We start from the raw sequence: 26,764 nt of genomic DNA on the forward strand, positions 1-26,764 counted from the left end.
CCCCGATTCCCTTCCTCAGATTCCCTGCCTCAGATTCCCTGCCTCTGATTCCCAACCTCTGATTCCCCGCCTCTTATTCCTCGCCTCTGATTCCCCGCATCTGATTCCCCGCCTCTGATTCCCCGCATCTGATTCCCTGCCTCAGATTCCCCGGCTCTGATTCCCTGCATTAGATTCCCTGCCTCAGATTCCCTGCCTCTGATTCCCCGCATCTGATTCCCTGCCTCATATTCCCCGCCTCTGATTCCTGCCTCAGAATCCCTGCCTCAGATTCCCTGCCTCAGATTCCCTGCCTCTTATTCCCTGCCTTTGATTCCCCGCCTCTTATTCCCCGCCTCTGATTCCCAGCATCTGATTCCCCGCCTATGATTCCCTGCCTCTGTTTCCCCGCCTCTGATAACCCGCCTCTGATTCCCCGCCACAGATTCCCCGCCTCAGATTCCCTGCCTCAGATTCCCCGCCTGAGATTCCCCGCCTCAGATTCCCCGCCTCAGATTCCCCGCCTCAGATTCCCCACCTCAGATTCCCCACCTCAGATTCCCCACCTCAGATTCCCCGCCTCAGATTCCCCGCCTCAAATTTCCCGCCTCAGATTCCCCGCCTCAGATTCCCCGCCTCAGATTCCCCACCTCAGATTCCCCGCCTCAGATTCCCCGCCTCAGATTCCCCGCCTCAGATTCCCCGCCTCAGATTCCCCGCCTCTGATTGCCTGCCTCTGATTCCCTGCCTCTGAATCCCTGCCTCTGATTCTCTGCCTCTGATTCCCTGCCTCTGGTTCCCTGCCTCTGATTCCCTGCCTCTGATTCCGCGCCTCTGATTCCACGCCTCTCTTTCCGTATCTCTGATTCCCCGCCTCTGATTCCCTGCCTCTGATACCCTGCCTCTCTTTGCCTGCCTCTTTTTCGGTGCCTCTTTCTCTGCATCTAGTTTCCCACATCTCATTTGCCCCCTCTGATAACCCGCCTCTGATTCCATGCCTCTGATTCCCCGCCTCTGATTCCCCGCCTCTGATTCCCCGCCTCTGATTCCCCGCCTCTGATTCCCTGACTCAGATTCCCTGCCTCAGATTCCATGTCTCAGATTCCCTGCATCTGATTCCCCGCCTCTGATTCCCCGCCTCATTTTCCCCTCCTCCGATTCCCCACCTCTGATTCCCCGCCTCTGATTCCCTGCATCTGTTTCCCCGCCTCTGATTCCCCGCCTCTGATTCCCAGCCTCAGATTCCACGGCTCTGATTCCCTGCCTGAGATTCCCTGCCTCAGATTCCCTGCCTATGAATCCCTGCCTCTGAGTCCCCGCGTCAGATTCCCCGGCTCTGATTCCCTGCCTGAGATTCCCTGCCTCAGATTCCCCGCCTCAGATTCCCTGCCTCAGATTCCCCGCCTCAGATTCCCCACCTCAGATTCCCCGCCTCAGATTCCCCGCCTCAGATTCCCCGCCTCAGATACCCCGCCTCAGATTCCCCACCTCAGATTCCCCGCCTCAGATTCCCTGCCTCTGATTCCCTGCCTCTGATTCCCTGCCTCTGATTCCCGGCCTCTATATCCCTGCCTCTGATTCCCTGCCTCTGATTCCGCGCCTCTGATTCCCCGCCTCTCTTTCCGTGTCTCTGATTCCCCGCCTCAGATTCCCTGCCTCAGATACCCTGCCTCTCTTTGCCTTTCTCTATTTCCGTGCCTCTTTCTCTGCATCTAGTTTCCCACATCTCATTTGCCCCCTCTGATAACCCGCCTCTGATTCCATGCCTCTGATTCCCCGCCTCAGATTCCCCGCCTCTGATTCCCCGCCTCTGATTCCCTGCCTCCGATTCCCTGCCTCAGATTCCTTGCCTCAGAATCCCTGACTCTGATTCCCCGCCTCTGATTCCCCGCCTCATTTTCCCTGCCTCTGATTCCCCGCCTCTGATTCCCGCCTCTGATTCCCTGCCTCTGTTTCCCCGCCTCTGAATCCCCGCGTCTGATTCCCCGCCTCAGATTCCCCGGCTCTGATTCCCTGCCTGAGATTCCATGCCTCAGATTCCCCACCTCAGATTCCCTGCCTCAGATTCCGCGCCTCAGATTCACCGCCTCAGATTCCCCGCCTCAGATTCCCCGCCTCAGATTCCCCGCCTCAGATTCCCCGCCTCAGATTCACTGCCTCAGATTCCCTGCCTCTTTTCCCTGCCTCTGATTCCCCGCCTCTGATTCCCCGCCTCTTATTCCCCGCCTCTGATTCCCCGCCTCTGATTCCCCGCGTCTGATTCCCTGCCTCAGATTCCCCGGCTCTGATTCCCTGCATTAGATTCCCTGCCTCAGATTCCCTGCCTCTGATTACCCGCCTCTGATTCCCTGCCTCTGATTCCCCGCCTCTGATTCCTGCCTCAGATTCCCTGCCTCTGATTCCCCGCCTCTGATTCCCTGCCTCAGATTCCCCGCCTCTGATTCCCTGCCTCAGATTCCCTGCCTCAGATTCCCCGCCTCTGATTCCGTGCCTGAGATTCCACGCCTGAGATTCCCCGCCTCAGATTCCCCACCTCAGATTCCCCGCCTCAGATTCCCGGCCTCAGATTCCCCGCCTCAGATTCCCCGCCTCAGATTTCCCGCCTCAGATTCCCGGCCTCAGATTCCCCGCCTCAGATTCCCCGCCTCAGATTCCCCGCCTCAGATTCCCCGCCTCAGATTCCCCGCCTCTGATTCCCCGCCTCAGATTCCCCGCATCTGATTCCCTGCCTCAGATTCCCCGGCTCTGATTCCCTGCATTAGATTCCCTGCCTCAGATTCCCTGCCTCTGATTCCCCGCATCTGATTCCCTGCCTCTGATTCCCTGCCTCTGATTCCTGCCTCAGAATCCCTGCCTCAGATTCCCTTCCTCAGATTCCCTGCCTCTTATTCCCTGCCTTTGATTCTCCGCCTCTTATTCCCCGCCTCAGATTCCCCGCCTCAGATTCCCAGCCTCAGATTCCCTGCCTCAGATTCCCTGCCTCAGATACCGGGCCTCTGATTCCCCGCCTCTGATTCCCCGCCTCTTATTCCCCGCCTCTGATTCCCCGCCTCTGATTCCCCGCGTCTGATTCCCTGCCTCAGATTCCCCGGCTCTGATTCCCTGCATTAGATTCCCTGCCTCAGATTCCGTGCCTCTGATTCCCCGCCTCTGATTCCCTGCCTCTGATACCCCGCCTCTGATTCCTGCCTCAGATTCCCTGCCTCAGATTCCCTGCCTCAGATACCCTGCCTCTTATTCCCAGCCTTTGATTCCCCGCCTCTTATTCCCCGCCTCTGATTCCCAGCCTCTGATTCCCCGACTCTGATTCCCTGCCTCTGTTTCCCCGCCTCTGATTCCCCGCCTCTGATTCCCCGCCTCAGATTCCCCGCCTCAGATTCCCTGCCTGAGATTCCACGCCTGAGATTCCCCGCCTCAGATTCCCCGCCTCAGATTCCCGGCCTCAGATTCCCCGCCTCAGATTCCCCGCCTCAGATTCCCCGCCTCAGATTCCCCGCCTCAGATTCCCCGCCTCTGATTCCCCGCCTCAGATTCCCCGGCTCTGATTCCCCGCCTAAGATTCCCTGCCTCAGATTCCCCGCCTCAGATTCCCCGCCTCAGATTCCCCGCCTCAGATTCACCGCCTCAGATTCCCAGCCTCAGATTCCCCTCCTCAGATTCCCCGCCTCTGATTCCCTGCCTCTGATTCCCTGCCTCTGATTCCCTGCCTCTGATTCCCTGCCTCTGATTCCCTGCCTCTGATTCCACGCCTCTCTTTCCGTATCTCTGATTCCCCGCCTGTAATTCCCTGCCTATGATACCCTGCCTCTCTTTGCCTGCCTCTATTTCGGTGCCTCTTTCTCTGCATCTAGTTTCCCACATCTCATTTGCCCCCTCTGATAACCCGCCTCTGATTCCATGCCTCTGATTCACCGCCTCTGATTCCCCGCCTCTTATTCCCTGCCTCTGATTCCCCGCCTCTGATTCCCTGACTCCGATTCCCTGCCTCAGATTCCCTGCCTCAGTTTCCCTGCCTCTGATTCCCCACCTCTGATTCCCCGCCTCTTATTCCCCGCCTCTGATTCCCCGCCTCTGATTCCCCGCCTCTGATTCCCCGCATCTGATTCCCTGCCTCAGATTCCCCGGCTCTGATTCCCTGCATTAGATTCCCTGCCTCAGATTCCCTGCCTCTGATTCCCCGCATCTGATTCCCTGCCTCTGATTCCCCGCCTCTGATTCCTGCCTCAGAATCCCTGCCTCAGATTCCCTGCCTCAGATTCCCTGCCTCTTATTCCCTGCCTTTGATTCCCCGCCTCTTATTCCCCGCCTCTGATTCCCAGCATCTGATTCCCCGCCTATGATTCCCTGCCTCTGCTTCCCCGCCTCTGATAACCCGCCTCTGATTCCCCGCCTCAGATTCCCCGCCTCAGATTCCCTGCCTCAGATTCCCCGCCTGAGATTCCCCGCCTCAGATTCCCCGCCTCAGATTCCCCGCCTCAGATTCCCCGCCTCAGATTCCCCGCCTCAGATTCCCCACCTCAGATTCCCCGCCTCAGATTCCCCGCCTCAGATTTCCCGCCTCAGATTCCCCGCCTCAGATTCCCCGCCTCAGATTCCCCACCTCAGATTCCCCGCCTCAGATTCCCCGCCTCAGATTCCCCGCCTCAGATTCCCCGCCTCAGATTCCCCGCCTCTGATTGCCTGCCTCTGATTCCCTGCCTCTGGTTCCCTGCCTCTGATTCCCTGCCTCTGATTCCGCACTTCTGATTCCACGCCTCTCTTTCCGTATCTCTGATTCCCCGCCTCTGATTCCCTGCCTCTGATACCCTGCCTCTCTTTGCCTGCCTCTATTTCGGTGCCTCTTTCTCTGCATCTAGATTCCCACATCTCATTTGCCCCCTCTGATAACCCGCCTCTGATTCCATGCCTCTGATTCCCCGCCTCGGATTCCCCGCCTCTGATTCCCCGCCTCTGATTCCCCGCCTCTGATTCCCTGCCTCAGATTCCCTGCCTCAGATTCCCTGCCTCAGATTCCCTGCATCTGATTCCCCGCCTCTGATTCCCCGCCTCTTTTTCCCTGCCTCTGATTCCCCACCTCTGATTCCCCGCCTCTGATTCCCTGCCTCTGTTTCCCCGCCTCTGATTCCCGCCTCTGATTTCCCGCCTCAGATTCCCCGGCTCTGATTCCCTGCCTGAGATTCCCTGCCTCAGATTCCCTGCCTATGATTCCCTGCCTCAGATTCCCTGCCTCAGATTCACTGCCTCAGATTCCCTGCATCTGATTCCCCCCTCTGATTCCCCACCTCTGATTCCCCGCCTCTGATTCCCTGCCTCTGTTTCCCCGCCTCTGATTCCCCGCCTCTGATTCCCCGCCTCAGATTCCCCGGCTCAGATACCCCGCCTCAGATTCCCCACCTCAGATTCCCCGCCTCAGATTCCCTGCCTCTGATTCCCTGCCTCTGATTCCCTGCCTCTGATTCCCGGCCTCTATATCCCTGCCTCTGATTCCCTGCCTCTGATTCCGCGCCTCTGATTCCCCGCCTCTCTTTCCGTGTCTCTGATTCCCCGCCTCAGATTCCCTGCCTCAGATACCCTGCCTCTCTTTGCCTTCCTCTATTTCCGTGCCTCTTTCTCTGCATCTAGTTTCCCACATCTCATTTGCCCCCTCTGATAACCCGCCTCTGATTCCATGCCTCTGATTCCCCACCTCAGATTCCCCGCCTCTGATTCCCCGCCTCTGATTCCCTGCCTCAGATTCCCTGCCTCAGATTCCTTGCCTCAGATTCCCTGCCTCTGATTCCCCGCCTCTGATTCCCCGCCTCATTTTCCCTGCCTCTGATTCCCCGCCTCTGATTCCCGCCTCTGATTCCCTGCCTCTGTTTCCCCGCCTCTGAATCCCCGCGTCTGATTCCCCGCCTCAGATTCCCCGGCTCTGATTCCCTGCCTGAGATTCCATGCCTCAGATTCCCCACCTCAGATTCCCTGCCTCAGATTCCCCGCCTCAGATTCCCCGCCTCAGATTCCCCGCCTCAGATTCCCCGCCTCAGATTCCCCGCCTCAGATTCCCCGCCTCAGATTCCCTGCCTCAGATTCCCTGCCTCAGATTCCCTGCCTCTGATTCCCCGCCTCTGATTCCCCGCCTCTTATTCCCCGCCTCTGATTCCCCGCCTCTGATTCCCCGTGTCTGATTCCCTGCCTCAGATTCCCCGGCTCTGATTCCCTGCATTAGATTCCCTGCCTCAGATTCCCTGCCTCTGATTCCCCGCCTCTGATTCCCTGCCTCTGATTCCCCGCCTCTGATTCCTGCCTCAGATTCCCTGCCTCAGATTCCCTGCCTCAGATTCCGTGCCTCTTATTCCCAGCCTTTGATTCCCCGCCTCTTATACCCCGCCTCTGATTCCCAGCCTCTGATTCCCCGACTCTGATTCCCTGCCTCTGTTTCCCCGCCTCAGATTCCCCGCCTCTGATTCCCCGCCTCAGATTCCCCGCCTCAGATTCCCTGCCTGAGATTCCACGCCTGAGATTCCCCGCCTCAGATTCCCCACCTCATATTCCCCGCCTCAGATTCCCCGCCTCAGATTCCCCGCCTCAGATTCCCCGCCTCAGATTCCCCGCCTCAGATTTCCCGCCTCAGATTCCCGGCCTCAGATTCCCCGCCTCAGATTCCCCGCCTCAGATTCCCCGCCTCAGATTCCCCGCATCATATTCCCCGCCTCAGGTTCCCCGCCTCTGATTGCCTGCCTCTGATTCCCTGCCTCTGATTCCCTGCCTCTGATTCCCTGCCTCTGATTCCCTGCCTCTGATTCCCTGCCTCTGATTCCCTGCCTCTGATTCCCTGCCTCTGATTCCGCGCCTCTGATTCCACGCCTCTCTTTCCGTATCTCTGATTCCCCGCCTCTGATTCCCTGCCTCTGATTCCCCGCCTCTTATTCCCCGCCTCTGATTCCCAGCCTCTGATTCCCCGACTCTGATTCCCTGCCTCTGTTTCCCCGCCTCTGATTCCCCGCCTCTGATTCCCCGCCTCAGATTCCCCGCCTCAGATTCCCTGCCTGAGATTCCACGCCTGAGATACCCCGCCTCAGATTCCCCGCCTCAGATTCCCCGCCTCAGATTCCCCGCCTCAGATTTCCCGCCTCAGATTCCCCGCCTCAGATTCCCCGCCTCAGATACCCCGCCTCAGATTCCCCGCCTCAGATTCCCCGCCTCAGATTCCCCGCCTCAGATTCCACGCCTCAGATTCCCCGTAGCAGATTCCCCGCCTCAGATTCCCTGCCTCAGATTCCCCGCCTCAGATTCCCCGCCTCAGATTCCCCACCTCTGATTCCCTGCCTCTGATTCCCTGCCTCTGATTCCCTGCCTCTGATTCCCTGCCTCTGATTCCCTGCCTCTGATTCCCTGCCTCTGATTCCCTGCCTCTGATTCCGCGCCTCTGATTCCACGCCTCTCTTTCCGTATCTCTGATTCCCCGCCTCTAATTCCCTGCCTATGATACCCTGCCTCTCTTTCCCTGCCTCTATTTCGGTGCCTCTTCCTCTGCATCTAGATTCTCACATCTCATTTGCCCCCTCTGATAACCCGCCTCAGATTCCCTGCCTCTGATTCCCCACCTCTGATTCCCCGCCTCTTATTCCCCGCCTCTGATTCCCCGCCTCTGATTCCCCGCCTCTGATTCCCCGCATCTGATTCCCTGCCTCAGATTCCCCGGCTCTGATTCCCTGCATTAGATTCCCTGCCTCAGATTCCTTGCCTCTGATTCCCCGCATCTGATTCCCTGCCTCTGATTCCCCGCCTCTGATTCCTGCCTCAGAATCCCTGCCTCAGATTCCCTGCCTCAGATTCCCTGCCTCTTATTCCCTGCCTTTGATTCCCCGCCTCTTATTCCCCGCCTCTGATTCCCAGCATCTGATTCCCCGCCTATGATTCACTGCCTCTGTTTCCCCGCCTCTGATAACCCGCCTCTGATTCCCCGCCTCAGATTCCCCGGCTCAGATTCCCTGCCTCAGATTCCCCGCCTGAGATTCCCCGCCTCAGATTCCCCGCCTCAGATTCCCCGCCTCAGATTCCCCGCCTCAGATTCCCCACCTCAGATTCCCCACCTCAGATTCCCCGCCTCAGATTCCCCGCCTCAGATTTCCCGCCTCAGATTCCCCGCCTCAGATTCCACGCCTCAGATTCCCCACCTCAGATTCCCCGCCTCAGATTCCCCGCCTCAGATTCCCCGCCTCAGATTCCGCGCCTCAGATTCCCCGCCTCTGATTGCCTGCCTCTGATTCCCTGCCTCTGAATCCCTGCCTCTGATTCCCTGCCTCTGATTCCCTGCCTCTGGTTCCCTGCCTCTGATTCCCTGCCTCTGATTCCGCGCTTCTGATTCCACGCCTCTCTTTCCGTATCTCTGATTCCCCGCCTCTGATTCCCTGCCTCTGATACCCTGCCTCTCTTTGCCTGCCTCTATTTCGGTGCCTCTTTCTCTGCATCTAGTTTCCCACATCTCATTTGCCCCCTCTGATAACCCGCCTCTGATTCCATGCCTCTGATTCCCCGCCTCTGATTCCCCGCCTCTGATTCCCCGCCTCTGATTCCCCGCCTCTGATTCCCTGCCTCAGATTCCCTGCCTCAGATTCACTGCCTCAGATTCCCTGCATCTGATTCCCCCCTCTGATTCCCCACCTCTGATTCCCCGCCTCTGATTCCCTGCCTCTGTTTCCCCGCCTCTGATTCCCCGCCTCTGATTCCCCGCCTCAGATTCCCCGGCTCTGATTCCCTGCCTGAGATTCCCTGCCTCAGATTCCCTGCCTATGATTCCCTGCCTCTGAGTCCCCGCGTCAGATTCCCCGGCTCTGATTCCCTGCCTGAGATTCCCTGCCTCAGATTCCCCGCCTCAGATTCCCTGCCTCAGAATCCCCGCCTCAGATTCCCCACCTCAGATTCCCCGCCTCAGATTCCCCGCCTCAGATTCCCCGCCTCAGATACCCCGCCTCAGATTCCCCACCTCAGATTCCCCGCCTCAGATTCCCCGCCTCTGATTCCCCGCCTCTTATTCCCCGCCTCTGATTCCCAGCCTCTGATTCCCCGCGTCTGATTTCCTGCCTCAGATTCTCCAGCTCTGATTCCCTGCATTAGATTCCCTGCCTTAGATTCCCTGCCTCTGATTCCCCGCCTCTGATTCCCTGCCTCTGATTCCCCGCCTCTGATTCCTGCCTCAGATTCCCTGCCTCAGATTCCCTGCCTCAGATTCCGTGCCTCTTATTCCCAGCCTTTGATTCCCCGCCTCTTATACCCCGCCTCTGATTCCCAGCCTCTGATTCCCCGACTCTGATTCCCTGCCTCTGTTTCCCCGCCTCTGATTCCCCGCCTCTGATTCCCCGCCTCAGATTCCCCGCCTCAGATTCCCTGTCTGAGATTCCACGCCTGAGATTCCCCGCCTCAGATTCCCCACCTCATATTCGCCGCCTCAGATTCCCCGCCTCAGATTCCCCGCCTCAGATTTCCCGCCTCAGATTCCCCGCCTCAGATTCCCCACCTCAGATTCCCCGCCTCAGATTCCCCGCCTCAGATTCCCCGCCTCAGATTCCCCGCCTCAGATTCCCCGCCTCAGATTCCCCGCCTCTGATTGCCTGCCTCTGATTCCCTGCCTCTGAATCCCTGCCTCTGATTCCCTGCCTCTGATTCCCTGCCTCTGGTTCCCTGCCTCTGATTCCCTGCCTCTGATTCCGCGCTTCTGATTCCACGCCTCTCTTTCCGTATCTCTGATTCCCCGCCTCTGATTCCCTGCCTCTGATACCCTGCCTCTCTTTGCCTGCTTCTATTTCGGTGCCTCTTTCTCTGCATCTAGTTTCCCACATCTCATTTGCCCCCTCTGATAACCCGCCTCTGATTCCATGCCTCTGATTCCCCGCTTCTGATTCCCCGCCTCTGATTCCCCGCCTCTGATTCCCCGCCTCTGATTCCCTGCCTCAGATTCCCTGCCTCAGATTCACTGCCTCAGATTCCCTGCATCTGATTCCCCCCTCTGATTCCCCACCTCTGATTCCCCGCCTCTGATTCCCTGCCTCTGTTTCCCCGCCTCTGATTCCCCGCCTCTGATTCCCCGCCTCAGATTCCCCGGCTCTGATTCCCTGCCTGAGATTCCCTGCCTGAGATTCCCTGCCTATGATTCCCTGCCTCTGAGTCCCCGCGTCAGATTCCCCGGCTCTGATTCCCTGCCTGAGATTCCCTGCCTCAGATTCCCCGCCTCAGATTCCCCGCCTCAGATTCCCCGCCTCTGATTCCCCGCCTCAGATTCCCCGCATCTGATTCCCTGCCTCAGATTCCCCGGCTCTGATTCCCTGCATTAGATTCCCTGCCTCAGATTCCCTGCCTCTGATTCCCCGCATCTGATTCCCTGCCTCTGATTCCCCGCCTCTGATTCCTGCATCAGAATCCCTGCCTCAGATTCCCTGCCTCAGATTCCCTGCCTCTTATACCCTGCCTTTGATTCTCCGCCTCTTATTCCCCGCCTCAGATTCCCCGCCTCAGATTCCCAGCCTCAGATTCCCTGCCTCAGATTCCCTGCCTCAGATTCCCTGCCTCTGATTCCCCGCCTCTGATTCCCCGCCTCTTATTCCCCGCCTCAGATTCCCCGCCTCTGATTCCCCGCGTCTGATTCCCTGCCTCAGATTCCCCGGCTCTGATTCCCTGCATTAGATTCCCTGCCTCAGATTCCGTGCCTCTGATTCCCCGCCTCTGATTCCCTGCCTCTGATTCCTGCCTCAGATACCCTGCCTCAGATTCCCTGCCTCAGATACCCTGCCTCTTATTCCCAGCCTTTGATTCCCCGCCTCTTATTCCCCGCCTCTGATTCCCAGCCTCTGATTCCCCGACTCTGATTCCCTGCCTCTGTTTCCCCGCCTCTGATTCCCCGCCTCTGATTCCCCGCCTCAGATTCCCCGCCTCTGATTCCCCGCCTCTCTTTCCGTGTCTCTGATTCCCCGCCTCAGATTCCCTGCCTCAGATACCCTGCCTCTCTTTGCCTGCCTCTATTTCCGTGCCTCTTTCTCTGCATCTAGTTTCCCACATCTCATTTGCCCCCTCTAATAACCCGCCTCTGATTCCCAGCCTCAGATTCCACGGCTCTGATTCCCTGCCTGAGATTCCCTGCCTCAGATTCCCTGCCTATGAATCCCTGCCTCTGAGTCCCCGCGTCAGATTCCCTGCCTCTGATACCCTGCCTCTCTTTGCCTGCCTCTTTTTCGGTGCCTCTTTCTCTGCAACTAGTTTCCCACATCTCATTTGCCCCCTCTGATAACCCGCCTCTGATTCCATGCCTCTGATTCCCCGCCTCTGATTCCCCGCCTCTGATTCCCCGCCTCTGATTCCCCGCCTCTGATTCCCTGACTCAGATTCCCTGCCTCAGATTCCATGTCTCAGATTCCCTGCATCTGATTCCCCGCCTCTGATTCCCCGCCTCTTTTTCCCCGCCTCTGATTCCCCACCTCTGATTCCCCGCCTCTAATTCCCTGCATCTGTTTCCCCGCCTCTGATTCCCCGCCTCTGATTCCCAGCCTCAGATTCCACGGCTCTGATTCCCTGCCTGAGATTCCCTGCCTCAGATTCCCTGCCTATGAATCCCTGCCTCTGAGTCCCCGCGTCAGATTCCCCGGCTCTGATTCCCTGCCTGAGATTCCCTGCCTCAGATTCCCCGCCTCAGATTCCCTGCCTCAGATTCCCCGCCTCAGATTCCCCACCTCAGATTCCCCGCCTCAGATTCCCCGCCTCAGATTCCCCGCCTCAGATACCCCGCCTCAGATTCCCCACCTCAGATTCCCCGCCTCAGATTCCCTGCCTCTGATTCCCTGCCTCTGATTCCCTGCCTCTGATTCCCGGCCTCTATATCCCTGCCTCTGATTCCCTGCCTCTGATTCCGCGCCTCTGATTCCCCGCCTCTCTTTCCGTGTCTCTGATTCCCCGCCTCAGATTCCCTGCCTCAGATACCCTGCCTCTCTTTGCCTTTCTCTATTTCCGTGCCTCTTTCTCTGCATCTAGTTTCCCACATCTCATTTGCCCCCTCTGATAACCCGCCTCTGATTCCATGCCTCTGATTCCCCGCCTCAGATTCCCCGCCTCTGATTCCCCGCCTCTGATTCCCTGCCTCCGATTCCCTGCCTCAGATTCCTTGCCTCAGAATCCCTGCCTCTGATTCCCCGCCTCTGATTCCCCGCCTCATTTTCCCTGCCTCTGATTCCCCGCCTCTGATTGCCGCCTCTGATTCCCTGCCTCTGTTTCCCCGCCTCTGAATCTCCGCGTCTGATTCCCCGCCTCAGATTCCCCGGCTCTGATTCCCTGCCTGAGATTCCATGCCTCAGATTCCCCACCTCAGATTCCCTGCCTCAGATTCCGCGCCTCAGATTCACCGCCTCAGATTCCCCGCCTCAGATTCCCCGCCTCAGATTCCCCGCCTCAGATTCCCCGCCTCAGATTCACTGCCTCAGATTCCCTGCCTCTTTTCCCTGCCTCTGATTCCCCGCCTCTGATTCCCCGCCTCTTATTCCCCGCCTCTGATTCCCCGCCTCTGATTCCCCGCGTCTGATTCCCTGCCTCAGATTCCCCGGCTCTGATTCCCTGCATTAGATTCCCTGCCTCAGATTCCCTGCCTCTGATTACCCGCCTCTGATTCCCTGCCTCTGATTCCCCGCCTCTGATTCCTGCCTCAGATTCCCTGCCTCTGATTCCCCGCCTCTGATTCCCTGCCTCAGATTCCCCGCCTCTGATTCCCTGCCTCAGATTCCCTGCCTCAGATTCCCCGCCTCTGATTCCCTGCCTGAGATTCCACGCCTGAGATTCCCCGCCTCAGATTCCCCACCTCAGATTCCCCGCCTCAGATTCCCGGCCTCAGATTCCCCGCCTCAGATTCCCCGCCTCAGATTTCCCGCCTCAGATTCCCGGCCTCAGATTCCCCGCCTCAGATTCCCCGCCTCAGATTCCCCGCCTCAGATTCCCCGCCTCAGATTCCCCGCCTCTGATTCCCCGCCTCAGATTCCCCGCATCTGATTCCCTGCCTCAGATTCCCCGGCTCTGATTCCCTGCATTAGATTCCCTGCCTCAGATTCCCTTCCTCTGATTCCCCGCATCTGATTCCCTGCCTCTGATTCCCTGCCTCTGATTCCTGCCTCAGAATCCCTGCCTCAGATTCCCTGCCTCAGATTCCCTGCCTCTTATTCCCTGCCTTTGATTCTCCGCCTCTTATTCCCCGCCTCAGATTCCCCGCCTCAGATTCCCAGCCTCAGATTCCCTGCCTCAGATTCCCTGCCTCAGATTCCCTGCCTCTGATTCCCCGCCTCTGATTCCCCGCCTCTTATTCCCCGCCTCTGATTCCCCGCCTCTGATTCCCCGCGTCTGATTCCCTGCCTCAGATTCCCCGGCTCTGATTCCCTGCATTAGATTCCCTGCCTCAGATTCCGTGCCTCTGATTCCCCGCCTCTGATTCCCTGCCTCTGATACCCCGCCTCTGATTCCTGCCTCAGATTCCCTGCCTCAGATTCCCTGCCTCAGATACCCTGCCTCTTATTCCCAGCCTTTGATTCCCCGCCTCTTATTCCCCGCCTCTGATTCCCAGCCTCTGATTCCCCGACTCTGATTCCCTGCCTCTGTTTCCCCGCCTCTGATTCCCCGCCTCTGATTCCCCGCCTCAGATTCCCCGCCTCAGATTCCCTGCCTGAGATTCCACGCCTGAGATTCCCCGCCTCAGATTCCCCGCCTCAGATTCCCGGCCTCAGATTCCCCGCCTCAGATTCCCCGCCTCAGATTCCCCGCCTCAGATTCCCCGCCTCAGATTCCCCGCCTCTGATTCCCCGCCTCAGATTCCCCGGCTCTGATTCCCCGCCTAAGATTCCCTGCCTCAGATTCCCCGCCTCAGATTCCCCGCCTCAGATTCCCCGCCTCAGATTCCCCGCCTCAGATTCCCCGCCTCAGATTCCCCTCCTCAGATTCCCCGCCTCTGATTCCCTGCCTCTGATTCCCTGCCTCTGATTCCCTGCCTCTGATTCCCTGCCTCTGATTCCCTGCCTCTGATTCCACTCCTCTCTTTCCGTATCTCTGATTCCCCGCCTGTAATTCCCTGCCTATGATACCCTGCCTCTCTTTGCCTGCCTCTAATTCGGTGCCTCTTTCTCTGCATCTAGTTTCCCACATCTCATTTGCCCCCTCTGATAACCCGCCTCTGATTCCATGCCTCTGATTCACCGCCTCTGATTCCCCACCTCTTATTCCCTGCCTCTGATTCCCCGCCTCTGATTCCCTGACTCCGATTCCCTGCCTCAGATTCCCTGCCTCAGTTTCCCTGCCTCTGATTCCCCACCTCTGATTCCCCGCCTCTTATTCCCCGATTCTGATTCCCCGCCTCTGATTCCCCGCCTCTGATTCCCCGCATCTGATTCGCTGCCTCAGATTCCCCGGCTCTGATTCCCTGCATTAGATTCCCTGCCTCAGATTCCCTGCCTCTGATTCCCCGCATCTGATTCCCTGCCTCTGATTCCCCGCCTCTGATTCCTGCCTCAGAATCCCTGCCTCAGATTCCCTGCCTCAGATTCCCTGCCTCTTATTCCCTGCCTTTGATTCCCCGCCTCTTATTCCCCGCCTCTGATTCCCAGCATCTGATTCCCCGCCTATGATTCCCTGCCTCTGCTTCCCCGCCTCTGATAACCCGCCTCTGATTCCCCGCCTCAGATTCCCCGCCTCAGATTCCCTGCCTCAGATTCCCCGCCTGAGATTCCCCGCCTCAGATTCCCCGCCTCAGATTCCCCGCCTTAGATTCCCCGCCTCAGATTCCCCGCCTCAGATTCCCCACCTCAGATTCCCCGCCTCAGATTCCCCGCCTCAGATTTCCCGCCTCAGATTCCCCGCCTCAGATTCCCCGCCTCAGATTCCCCACCTCAGATTCCCCGCCTCAGATTCCCCGCCTCAGATTCCCCGCCTCAGATTCCCCGCCTCAGATTCCCCGCCTCTGATTGCCTGCCTCTGATTCCCTGCCTCTGGTTCCCTGCCTCTGATTCCCTGCCTCTGATTCCGCAGCTCTGATTCCACGCCTCTCTTTCCGTATCTCTGATTCCCCGCCTCTGATTCCCTGCCTCTGATACCCTGCCTCTCTTTGCCTGCCTCTATTTCGGTGCCTCTTTCTCTGCATCTAGATTCCCACATCTCATTTGCCCCCTCTGATAACCCGCCTCTGATTCCATGCCTCTGATTCCCCGCCTCGGATTCCACGCCTCTGATTCCCCGCCTCTGATTCCCCGCCTCTGATTCCCTGCCTCAGATTCCCTGCCTCAGATTCCCTGCCTCAGATTCCCTGCATCTGATTCCCCGCCTCTGATTCCCCGCCTCTTTTTCCCTGCCTCTGATTCCCCACCTCTGATTCCCCACCTCTGATTCCCTGCCTCTGTTTCCCCGCCTCTGATTCCCGCCTCTGATTTCCCGCCTCAGATTCCCCGGCTCTGATTCCCTGCCTGAGATTCCCTGCCTCAGATTCCCTGCCTATGATTCCCTGCCTCTGAGTCCCCGCGTCAGATTCCCCGGCTCTGATTCCCTGCCTGAGATTCCCTGCCTCAGATTCCCCGCCTCAGATTCCCTGCCTCAGATTCCCCGCCTCAGATTCCCCACCTCAGATTCCCCGCCTCAGATTCCCCGCCTCAGATTCCCCGCCTCAGATACCCCGCCTCAGATTCCCCACCTCAGATTCCCCGCCTCAGATTCCCTGCCTCTGATTCCCTGCCTCTGATTCCCTGCCTCTGATTCCCGGCCTCTATATCCCTGCCTCTGATTCCCTGCCTCTGATTCCGCGCCTCTGATTCCCCGCCTCTCTTTCCGTGTCTCTGATTCCCCGCCTCAGATTCCCTGCCTCAGATACCCTGCCTCTCTTTGCCTTCCTCTATTTCCGTGCCTCTTTCTCTGCATCTAGTTTCCCACATCTCATTTGCCCCCTCTGATAACCCGCCTCTGATTCCATGCCTCTGATTCCCCGCCTCAGATTCCCTGCCTCTGATTCCCCGCCTCTGATTCCCTGCCTCAGATTCCCTGCCTCAGATTCCTTGCCTCAGATTCCCTGCCTCTGATTCCCCGCCTCTGATTCCCCGCCTCATTTTCCCTGCCTCTGATTCCCCGCCTCTGATTCCCGCCTCTGATTCCCTGCCTCTGTTTCCCCGCCTCTGAATCCCCGCGTCTGATTCCCCGCCTCAGATTCCCCGGCTCTGATTCCCTGCCTGAGATTCCATGCCTCAGATTCCCCACCTCAGAATCCCTGCCTCAGATTCCCCGCCTCAGATTCCCCGCCTCAGATTCCCCGCCTCAGATTCCCCGCCTCAGATTCCCCGCCTCAGATTCCCCGCCTCAGATTCCCTGCCTCAGATTCCCTGCCTCAGATTCCCTGCCTCTGATTCCCCGCCTCTGATTCCCCGCCTCTTATTCCCCGCCTCTGATTCCCCGCCTCTGATTCCCCGCGTCTGATTCCCTGCCTCAGATTCCCCGGCTCTGATTCCCTGCATTAGATTCCCTGCCTCAGATTCCCTGCCTCTGATTCCCCGCCTCTGATTCCCTGCCTCTGATTCCCCGCCTCTGATTCCTGCCTCAGATTCCCTGCCTCAGATTCCCTGCCTCAGATTCCGTGCCTCTTATTCCCAGCCTTTGATTCCCCGCCTCTTATACCCCGCCTCTGATTCCCAGCCTCTGATTCCCCGACTCTGATTCCCTGCCTCTGTTTCCCCGCCTCAGATTCCCCGCCTCTGATTCCCCGCCTCAGATTCCCCGCCTCAGATTCCCTGCCTGAGATTCCACGCCTGAGATTCCCCGCCTCAGATTCCCCACCTCATATTCCCTGCCTCAGATTCCCCGCCTCAGATTCCCCGCCTCAGATTCCCCGCCTCAGATTCCCCGCCTCAGATTTCCCGCCTCAGATTCCCGGCCTCAGATTCCCCGCCTCAGATTCCCCGCCTCAGATTCCCCGCCTCAGATTCCCCGCCTCATATTCCCCGCCTCAGGTTCCCCGCCTCTGATTGCCTGCCTCTGATTCCCTGCCTCTGATTCCCTGCCTCTGATTCCCTGCCTCTGATTCCCTGCCTCTGATTCCCTGCCTCTGATTCCCTGCCTCTGATTCCCTGCCTCTGATTCCGCGCCTCTGATTCCACGCCTCTCTTTCCGTATCTCTGATTCCCCGCCTCTGATTCCCTGCCTCTGATTCCCCGCCTCTTATTCCCCGCCTCTGATTCCCAGCCTCTGATTCCCCGACTCTGATTACCTGCCTCTGTTTCCCCGCCTCTGATTCCCCGCCTCTGATTCCCCGCCTCAGATTCCCCGCCTCAGATTCCCTGCCTGAGATTCCACGCCTGAGATACCCCGCCTCAAATTCCCCGCCTCAGATTCCCCGCCTCAGATTCCCCGCCTCAGATTCCCCGCCTCTGATTCCCCGCCTCTGATTCCCTGCCTCAGATTCCCTGCCTCAGATTCACTGCCTCAGATTCCCTGCATCTGATTCCCCCCTCTGATTCCCCACCTCTGATTCCCCGCCTCTGATTCCCTGCCTCTGTTTCCCCGCCTCTGATTCCCCGCCTCTGATTCCCCGCCTCAGATTCCCCGGCTCTGATTCCCTGCCTGAGATTCCCTGCCTCAGATTCCCTGCCTATGATTCCCTGCCTCTGAGTCCCCGCGTCAGATTCCCCGGCTCTGATTCCCTGCCTGAGATTCCCTGCCTCAGATTCCCCGCCTCAGATTCCCTGCCTCAGAATCCCCGCCTCAGATTCCCCACCTCAGATTCCCCGCCTCAGATTCCCCGACTCAGATTCCCCACCTCAGATTCCCCGCCTCAGATTCCCCGCCTCTGATTCCCCGCCTCTTATTCCCCGCCTCTGATTCCCCGCCTCTGATTCCCCGCGTCTGATTTCCTGCCTCAGATTCCCCAGCTCTGATTCCCTGCATTAGATACCCTGCCTTAGATTCCCTGCCTCTGATTCCCCGCCTCTGATTCCCTGCCTCTGATTCCCCGCCTCTGATTCCTCCCTCAGATTCCCTGCCTCAGATTCCCTGCATCTGATTCCGTGCCTCTTATTCCCAGCCTTTGATTCCCCGCCTCTTATACCCCGCCTCTGATTCCCAGCCTCTGATTCCCCGACTCTGATTCCCTGCCTCTGTTTCCCCGCCTCTGATTCCCTGCCTCTGATTCCCTGCCTCTGATTCCGCGCCTCTGATTCCACGCCTCTCTTTCCGTATCTCTGATTCCCCGCCTCTAATTCCCTGCCTCAGATACCCTGCCTCTCTTTGCCTTCCTCTATTTCCGTGCCTCTTTCTCTGCATCTAGTTTCCCACATCTCATTTGCCCCCTCTGATAACCCGCCTCTGATTCCATGCCTCTGATTCCCCGCCTCAGATTCCCCGCCTCTGATTCCCCGCCTCTGATTCCCTGCCTCAGATTCCCTGCCTCAGATTCCTTGCCTCAGATTCCCTGCCTCTGATTCCCCGCCTCTGATTCCCCGCCTCATTTTCCCTGCCTCTGATTCCCCGCCTCTGATTCCCGCCTCTGATTCCCTGCCTCTGTTTCCCCGCCTCTGAATCCCCGCGTCTGATTCCCCGCCTCAGATTCCCCGGCTCTGATTCCCTGCCTGAGATTCCATGCCTCAGATTCCCCGCCTCAGATTCCCCGCCTCAGATTCCCCGCCTCAGATTCCCCGCCTCAGATTCCCTGCCTCAGATTCCCCGCCTCAGATTCCCTGCCTCTGATACCCCGCCTCTGATTCCCCGCCTCTTATTCCCCGCCTTTGATTCCCCGCCTCTGATTCCCCGCGTCTGATTCCCTGCCTCAGATTCCCCGGCTCTGATTCCCTGCATTAGATTCCCTGCTTCAGATTCCCTGCCTCTGATTCCCCGCCTCTGATTCCCTGCCTCTGATTCCCCGCCTCTGATTCCTGCCTCACATTCCCTGCCTCAGATTCCCTGCCTCAGATTCCGTGCCTCTTATTCCCAGCCTTTGATTCCCCGCCTCTTATACCCCGCCTCTGATTCCCAGCCTCTGATTCCCCGACTCTGATTCCCTGCCTCTGTTTCCCCGCCTCTGATTCCCCGCCTCTGATTCCCCACCTCAGATTCCCCGCCTCAGATTCCCTGCCTGAGATTCCACGCCTGAGATTCCCCGCCTCAGATTCCCTGCCTCAGATTCCCTGCCTGAGATTCCATGCCTCATATTCCCCACCTCAGATTCCCTGCCTCTGATTCCCCGCCTCTGATTCCCCGCCTCAGATTCCCCGCCTCAGATTCCCCGCCTCAGATTCCCCGCCTCAGATTCCCCGCCTCAGATTCCCTGCCTCAGATTCCCTGCCTCAGATTCCCTGCCTCTGATTCCCCGCCTCTGATTCCCCGCCTCTTATTCCCCGCCTCTGATTCCCCGCCTCTGATTCCCCGCGTCTGATTCCCTGCCTCAGATTCCCCGGCTCTGATTCCCTGCATTAGATTCCCTGCCTCAGATTCCCTGCCTCTGATTCCCTGCCTCTGATTCCCTGCCTCTGATTCCCCGCCTCTGATTCCTGCCTCAGATTCCCTGCCTCAGATTCCCTGCCTCAGATTCCGTGCCTCTTATTCCCAGCCTTTGATTCCCCGCCTCTTATACCCCGCCTCTGATTCCCAGCCTCTGATTCCCCGACTCTGATTCCCTGCCTCTGTTTCCCCGCCTCAGATTCCCCGCCTCTGATTCCCCGCCTCAGATTCCCCGCCTCAGATTCCCCGCCTCAGATTCCCCGCCTCAGATTCCCCACCTCAGATTCCCCACCTCTGATTCCCTGCCTCTGATTCCCTGCCTCTGATTCCCTGCCTCTGATTCCCTGCCTCTGATTCCCTGCCTCTGATTCCCTGCCTCTGATTCCCTGCCTCTGATTCCGCGCCTCTGATTCCACGCCTCTCTTTCCGTATCTCTGATTCCCCGCCTCTAATTCCCTGCCTATGATACCCTGCCTCTCTTTCCCTGCCTCTATTTCGGTGCCTCTTTCTCTGCATCTAGTTTCCCACATCTCATTTGCCCCCTCTGATTCCATGCCTCTGATTCCCCGCCTCTGATTCCCCGCCTCTTATTTCCTGCCTCTGATTCCCCGCCTCTGATTCCCCGACTCCGATTCCCTGCCTCAGATTCCCTGCCTCTGATTCCCCACCTCTGATTCCCCGCCTCTTATTCCCCGCCTCTGATTCCCCGCCTCTGATTCCCCGCCTCTGATTCCCCGCATCTGATTCCCTGCCTCAGATTCCCCGGCTCTGATTCCCTGCATTAGATTCCCTGCCTCAGATTCCTTGCCTCTGATTCCCCGCATCTGATTCCCTGCCTCTGATTCCCCGCCTCTGATTCCTGCCTCAGAATCCCTGCCTCAGATTCCCTGCCTCAGATTCCCTGCCTCTTATTCCCTGCCTTTGATTCCCCGCCTCTTATTCCCCGCCTCTGATTCCCAGCATTGATTCCCCGCCTATGATTCACTGCCTCTGTTTCCCCGCCTCTGATAACCCGCCTCTGATTCCCCGCCTCAGATTCCCCGGCTCAGATTCCCTGCCTCAGATTCCCCGCCTGAGATTCCCCGCCTCAGATTCCCCGCCTCAGATTCCCCGCCTCAGATTCCCCGCCTCAGATTCCCCACCTCAGATTCCCCACCTCAGATTCCCCGCCTCAGATTCTCCGCCTCAGATTTCCCGCCTCAGATTCCCCGCCTCAGATTCCACGCCTCAGATTCCCCACCTCAGATTCCCCGCCTCAGATTCCCCGCCTCAGATTCCCCGCCTCAGATTCCCCGCCTCAGATTCCCCGCCTCTGATTTCCTGCCTCTGATTCCCTGCCTCTGAATCCCTGCCTCTGATTCCCTGCCTCTGATTCCCTGCCTCTGGTTCCCTGCCTCTGATTCCCTGCCGCTGATTCTGCGCTTCTGATTCCACGCCTCTCTTTCCGTATCTCTGATTCCCCGCCTCTGATTCCCTGCCTCTGATACCCTGCCTCTCTTTGCCTGCCTCTATTTCGGTGCCTCTTTCTCTGCATCTAGTTTCCCACATCTCATTTGCCCCCTCTGATAACCCGCCTCTGATTCCATGCCTCTGATTCCCCGCCTCTGATTCCCCGCCTCTGATTCCCCGCCTCTGATTCCCCGCCTCTGATTCCCTGCCTCAGATTCACTGCCTCAGATTCCCTGCATCTGATTCCCCCCTCTGATTCCCCACCTCTGATTCCCCGCCTCTGATTCCCTGCCTCTGTTTCCCCGCCTCTGATTCCCCGCCTCTGATTCCCCGCCTCAGATTCCCCGGCTCTGATTCCCTGCCTGAGATTCCCTGCCTCAGATTCCCTGCCTATGATTCCCTGCCTCTGAGTCCCCGCGTCAGATTCCCCGGCTCTGATTCCCTGCCTGAGATTCCCTGCCTCAGATTCCCCGCCTCAGATTCCCTGCCTCAGAATCCCCGCCTCAGATTCCCCACCTCAGATTCCCCGCCTCAGATTCCCCGCCTCAGATTCCCCGCCTCAGATACCCCGCCTCAGATTCCCCACCTCAGATTCCCCGCCTCAGATTCCCCGCCTCTGATTCCCCGCCTCTTATTCCCCGCCTCTGATTCCCCGCCTCTGATTCCCCGCGTCTGATTTCCTGCCTCAGATTCCCTGCCTCAGATTCCGTGCCTCTGATTCCGTGCCTCTTATTCCCAGCCTTTGATTCCCCGCCTCTTATACCCCGCCTCTGATTCCCAGCCTCTGATTCCCCGACTCTGATTCCCTGCCTCTGTTTCCCCGCCTCAGATTCCCCACCTCTGATTCCCCGCCTCAGATTCCCCGCCTCAGATTCCCTGCCTGAGATTCCACGCCTGAGATTCCCCGCCTCAGATTCCCCACCTCATATTCCCCGCCTCAGATTCCCCGCCTCAGATTCCCCGCCTCAGATTCCCCGCCTCAGATTCCCCGCCTCAGATTTCCCGCCTCAGATTCCCGGCCTCAGATTCCCCGCCTCAGATTCCCCGCCTCAGATTCCCCGCCTCAGATTCCCCGCTTCATATTCCCCGCCTCAGGTTCCCCGCCTCTGATTGCCTGCCTCTGATTCCCTGCCTCAGATTCACTGCCTCAGATTCCCTGCATCTGATTCCCCCCTCTGATTCCCCACCTCTGATTCCCCGCCTCTGATTCCCTGCCTCTGTTTCCCCGCCTCTGATTCCCCGCCTCTGATTCCCCGCCTCAGATTCCCCGGCTCTGATTCCCTGCCTGAGATTCCCTGCCTCAGATTCCCTGCCTATGATTCCCTGCCTCTGAGTCCCCGCGTCAGATTCCCCGGCTCTGATTCCCTGCCTGAGATTCCCTGCCTCAGATTCCCCGCCTCAGATTCCCTGCCTCAGAATCCCCGCCTCAGATTCCCCACCTCAGATTCCCCGCCTCAGATTCCCCGCCTCAGATTCCCCGCCTCAGATACCCCGCCTCAGATTCCCCACCTCAGATTCCCCGCCTCAGATTCCCCGCCTCTGATTCCCCGCCTCTTATTCCCCGCCTCTGATTCCCCGCCTCTGATTCCCCGCGTCTGATTTCCTGCCTCAGATTCCCCAGCTCTGATTCCCTGCATTAGATTCCCTGCCTTAGATTCCCTGCCTCTGATTCCCCGCCTCTGATTCCCTGCCTCTGATTCCCCGCCTCTGATTCCTGCCTCAGATTCCCTGCCTCAGATTCCCTGCCTCAGATTCCGTGCCTCTTATTCCCAGCCTTTGATTCCCCGCCTCTTATACCCCGCCTCTGATTCCCAGCCTCTGATTCCCCGACTCTGATTCCCTGCCTCTGTTTCCCCGCCTCTGATTCCCCGCCTCTGATTCCCCGCCTCAGATTCCCCGCCTCAGATTCCCTGCCTGAGATTCCACGCCTGAGATTCCCCGCCTCAGATTCCCCACCTCATATTCCCCGCCTCAGATTCCCCGCCTCAGATTCCCCGCCTCAGATTTCCCGCCTCAGATTCCCCGCCTCAGATTCCCCACCTCAGATTCCCCACCTCAGATTCCCCGCCTCAGATTCCCCACCTCAGATTCCCCACCTCAGATTCCCCGCCTCAGATTGCCCGCCTCAGATTCCCCGCCTCAGATTCCCCGCCTCAGATTCCCCGCCTCTGATTGCCTGCCTCTGATTCCCTGCCTCTGAATCCCTGCCTCTGATTCCCTGCCTCTGATTCCCTGCCTCTGGTTCCCTGCCTCTGATTCCCTGCCTCTGATTCCGCGCTTCTGATTCCACGCCTCTCTTTCCGTATCTCTGATTCCCCGCTTCTGATTCCCTGCCTCTGATACCCTGCCTCTCTTTGCCTGCCTCTATTTCGGTGCCTCTTTCTCTGCATCTAGTTTCCCACATCTCATTTGCCCCCTCTGATAACCCGCCTCTGATTCCATGCCTCTGATTCCCCGCCTCTGATTCCCCGCCTCTGATTCCCCGCCTCTGATTCCCCGCCTCTGATTCCCTGCCTCAGATTCCCTGCCTCAGATTCACAGCCTCAGATTCCCTGCATCTGATTCCCCCCTCTGATTCCCCACCTCTGATTCCCCGCCTCTGATTCCCTGCCTCTGTTTCCCCGCCTCTGATTCCCCGCCTCTGATTCCCCGCCTCAGATTCCCCGGCTCTGATTCCCTGCCTGACATTCCCTGCCTCAGATTCCCTGCCTATGATTCCCTGCCTCTGAGTCCCCGCGTCAGATTCCCCGGCTCTGATTCCCTGCCTGAGATTCCCTGCCTCAGATTCCCCGCCTCAGATTCCCTGCCACAGAATCCCCGCCTCAGATTCCCCACCTCAGATTCCCCGCCTCAGATTCCCCGCCTCAGATTCCCCGCCTCAGATACCCCGCCTCAGATTCCCCACCTCAGATTCCCCGCCTCAGATTCCCCGCCTCTGATTCCCCGCCTCTTATTCCCCGCCTCTGATTCCCCGCCTCTGATTCCCCGCGTCTGATTTCCTGCCTCAGATTCCCCAGCTCTGATTCCCTGCATTAGATACCCTGCCTTAGATTCCCTGCCTCTGATTCCCCGCCTCTGATTCCCTGCCTCTGATTCCCCGCCTCTGATTCCTCCCTCAGATTCCCTGCCTCAGATTCCCTGCATCTGATTCCGTGCCTCTTATTCCCAGCCTTTGATTCCCCGCCTCTTATACCCCGCCTCTGATTCCCAGCCTCTGATTCCCCGACTCTGATTCCCTGCCTCTGTTTCCCCGCCTCTGATTCCCTGCCTCTGATTCCCTGCCTCTGATTCCGCGCCTCTGATTCCACGCCTCTCTTTCCGTATCTCTGATTCCCCGCCTCTAATTCCCTGCCTCAGATACCCTGCCTCTCTTTGCCTTCCTCTATTTCCGTGCCTCTTTCTCTGCATCTAGTTTCCCACATCTCATTTGCCCCCTCTGATAACCCGCCTCTGATTCCATGCCTCTGATTCCCCGCCTCAGATTCCCCGCCTCTGATTCCCCGCCTCTGATTCCCTGCCTCAGATTCCCTGCCTCAGATTCCTTGCCTCAGATTCCCTGCCTCTGATTCCCCGCCTCTGATTCCCCGCCTCATTTTCCCTGCCTCTGATTCCCCGCCTCTGATTCCCGCCTCTGATTCCCTGCCTCTGTTTCCCCGCCTCTGAATCCCCGCGTCTGATTCCCCGCCTCAGATTCCCCGGCTCTGATTCCCTGCCTGAGATTCCATGCCTCAGATTCCCCGCCTCAGATTCCCCGCCTCAGATTCCCCGCCTCAGATTCCCCGCCTCAGATTCCCTGCCTCAGATTCCCCGCCTCAGATTCCCTGCCTCTGATACCCCGCCTCTGATTCCCCGCCTCTTATTCCCCGCCTCTGATTCCCCGCCTCTGATTCCCCGCGTCTGATTCCCTGCCTCAGATTCCCCGGCTCTGATTCCCTGCATTAGATTCCCTGCCTCAGATTCCCTGCCTCTGATTCCCCGCCTCTGATTCCCTGCCTCTGATTCCCCGCCTCTGATTCCTGCCTCACATTCCCTGCCTCAGATTCCCTGCCTCAGATTCCGTGCCTCTTATTCCCAGCCTTTGATTCCCCGCCTCTTATACCCCGCCTCTGATTCCCAGCCTCTGATTCCCCGACTCTGATTCCCTGCCTCTGTTTCCCCGCCTCTGATTCCCCGCCTCTGATTCCCCGCCTCAGATTCCCCGCCTCAGATTCCCTGCCTGAGATTCCACGCCTGAGATTCCCCGCCTCAGATTCCCTGCCTCAGATTCCCTGCCTGAGATTCCATGCCTCAGATTCCCCACCTCAGATACCCTGCCTCTGATTCCCCGCCTCTGATTCCCCACCTCAGATTCCCCGCCTCAGATTCCCCGCCTCAGATTCCCCGCCTCAGATTCCCCGCCTCAGATTCCCTGCCTCAGATTCCCTGCCTCAGATTCCCTGCCTCTGATTCCCCGCCTCTGATTCCCCGCCTCTTATTCCCCGCCTCTGATTCCCCGCCTCTGATTCCCCGCGTCTGATTCCCTGCCTCAGATTCCCCGGCTCTGATTCCCTGCATTAGATTCCCTGCCTCAGATTCCCTGCCTCTGATTCCCTGCCTCTGATTCCCTGCCTCTGATTCCCCGCCTCTGATTCCTGCCTCAGATTCCCTGCCTCAGATTCCCTGCCTCAGATTCCGTGCCTCTTATTCCCAGCCTTTGATTCCCCGCCTCTTATACCCCGCCTCTGATTCCCAGCCTCTGATTCCCCGACTCTGATTCCCAGCCTCTGTTTCCCCGCCTCAGATTCCCCGCCTCTGATTCCCCGCCTCAGATTCCCCGCCTCAGATTCCCTGCCTGAGATTCCACGCCTGAGATTCCCCGCCTCAGATTCCCCACCTCATATTGCCCGCCTCAGATTCCCCGCCTCAGATTCCCCGCCTCAGATTCCCCGCCTCAGATTCCCCGCCTCAGATTTCCCGCCTCAGATTCCCGGCCTCAGATTCCCCGCCTCAGATTCCCCGCCTCAGATTCCCCGCCTCAGATTCCCCGCTTCATATTCCCCGCCTCAGGTTCCCCGCCTCTGATTGCCTGCCTCTGATTCCCTGCCTCTGATTCCCTGCCTCTGATTCCCTGCCTCTGATTCCCTGCCTCTGATTCCCTGCCTCTGATTCCCTGCCTCTGATTCCCTGCCTCTGATTCCGCGCCTCTGATTCCACGCCTCTCTTTCCGTATCTCTGATTCCCCGCCTCTGATTCCCTGCCTCTGATTCCCCGCCTCTTATTCCCCGCCTCTGATTCCCAGCCTCTGATTCCCCGACTCTGATTCCCTGCCTCTGTTTCCCCGCCTCTGATTCCCCGCCTCTGATTCCCCGCCTCAGATTCCCCGCCTCAGATTCCCTGCCTGAGATTCCACGCCTGAGATACCCCGCCTCAGATTCCACGCCTCAGATTCCCCGCCTCAGATTCCCCGCCTCAGATTTCCCGCCTCAGATTCCCCGCCTCAGATTCCCCGCCTCAGATTCCCCGCCTCAGATTCCCCGCCTCAGATTCCCCGCCTCAGATTCCCCGCCTCAGATTCCACGCCTCAGATTCCCCGCAGCAGATTCCCCGCCTCAGATTCCCTGCCTCAGATTCCCCGCCTCAGATTCCCCGCCTCAGATTCCCCACCTCTGATTCCCTGCCTCTGATTCCCTGCCTCTGATTCCCTGCCTCTGATTCCCTGCCTCTGATTCCCTGCCTCTGATTCCCTGCCTCTGATTCCCTGCCTCTGATTCCGCGCCTCTGATTCCACGCCTCTCTTTCCGTATCTCTGATTCCCCGCCTCTAATTCCCTGCCTATGATACCCTGCCTCTCTTTCCCTGCCTCTATTTCGGTGCCTCTTCCTCTGCATCTAGT

This window comes from Narcine bancroftii, chromosome 3, assembly GCF_036971445.1.
Source record: "Narcine bancroftii isolate sNarBan1 chromosome 3, sNarBan1.hap1, whole genome shotgun sequence".
NCBI lineage: Eukaryota > Metazoa > Chordata > Chondrichthyes > Torpediniformes > Narcinidae > Narcine > Narcine bancroftii.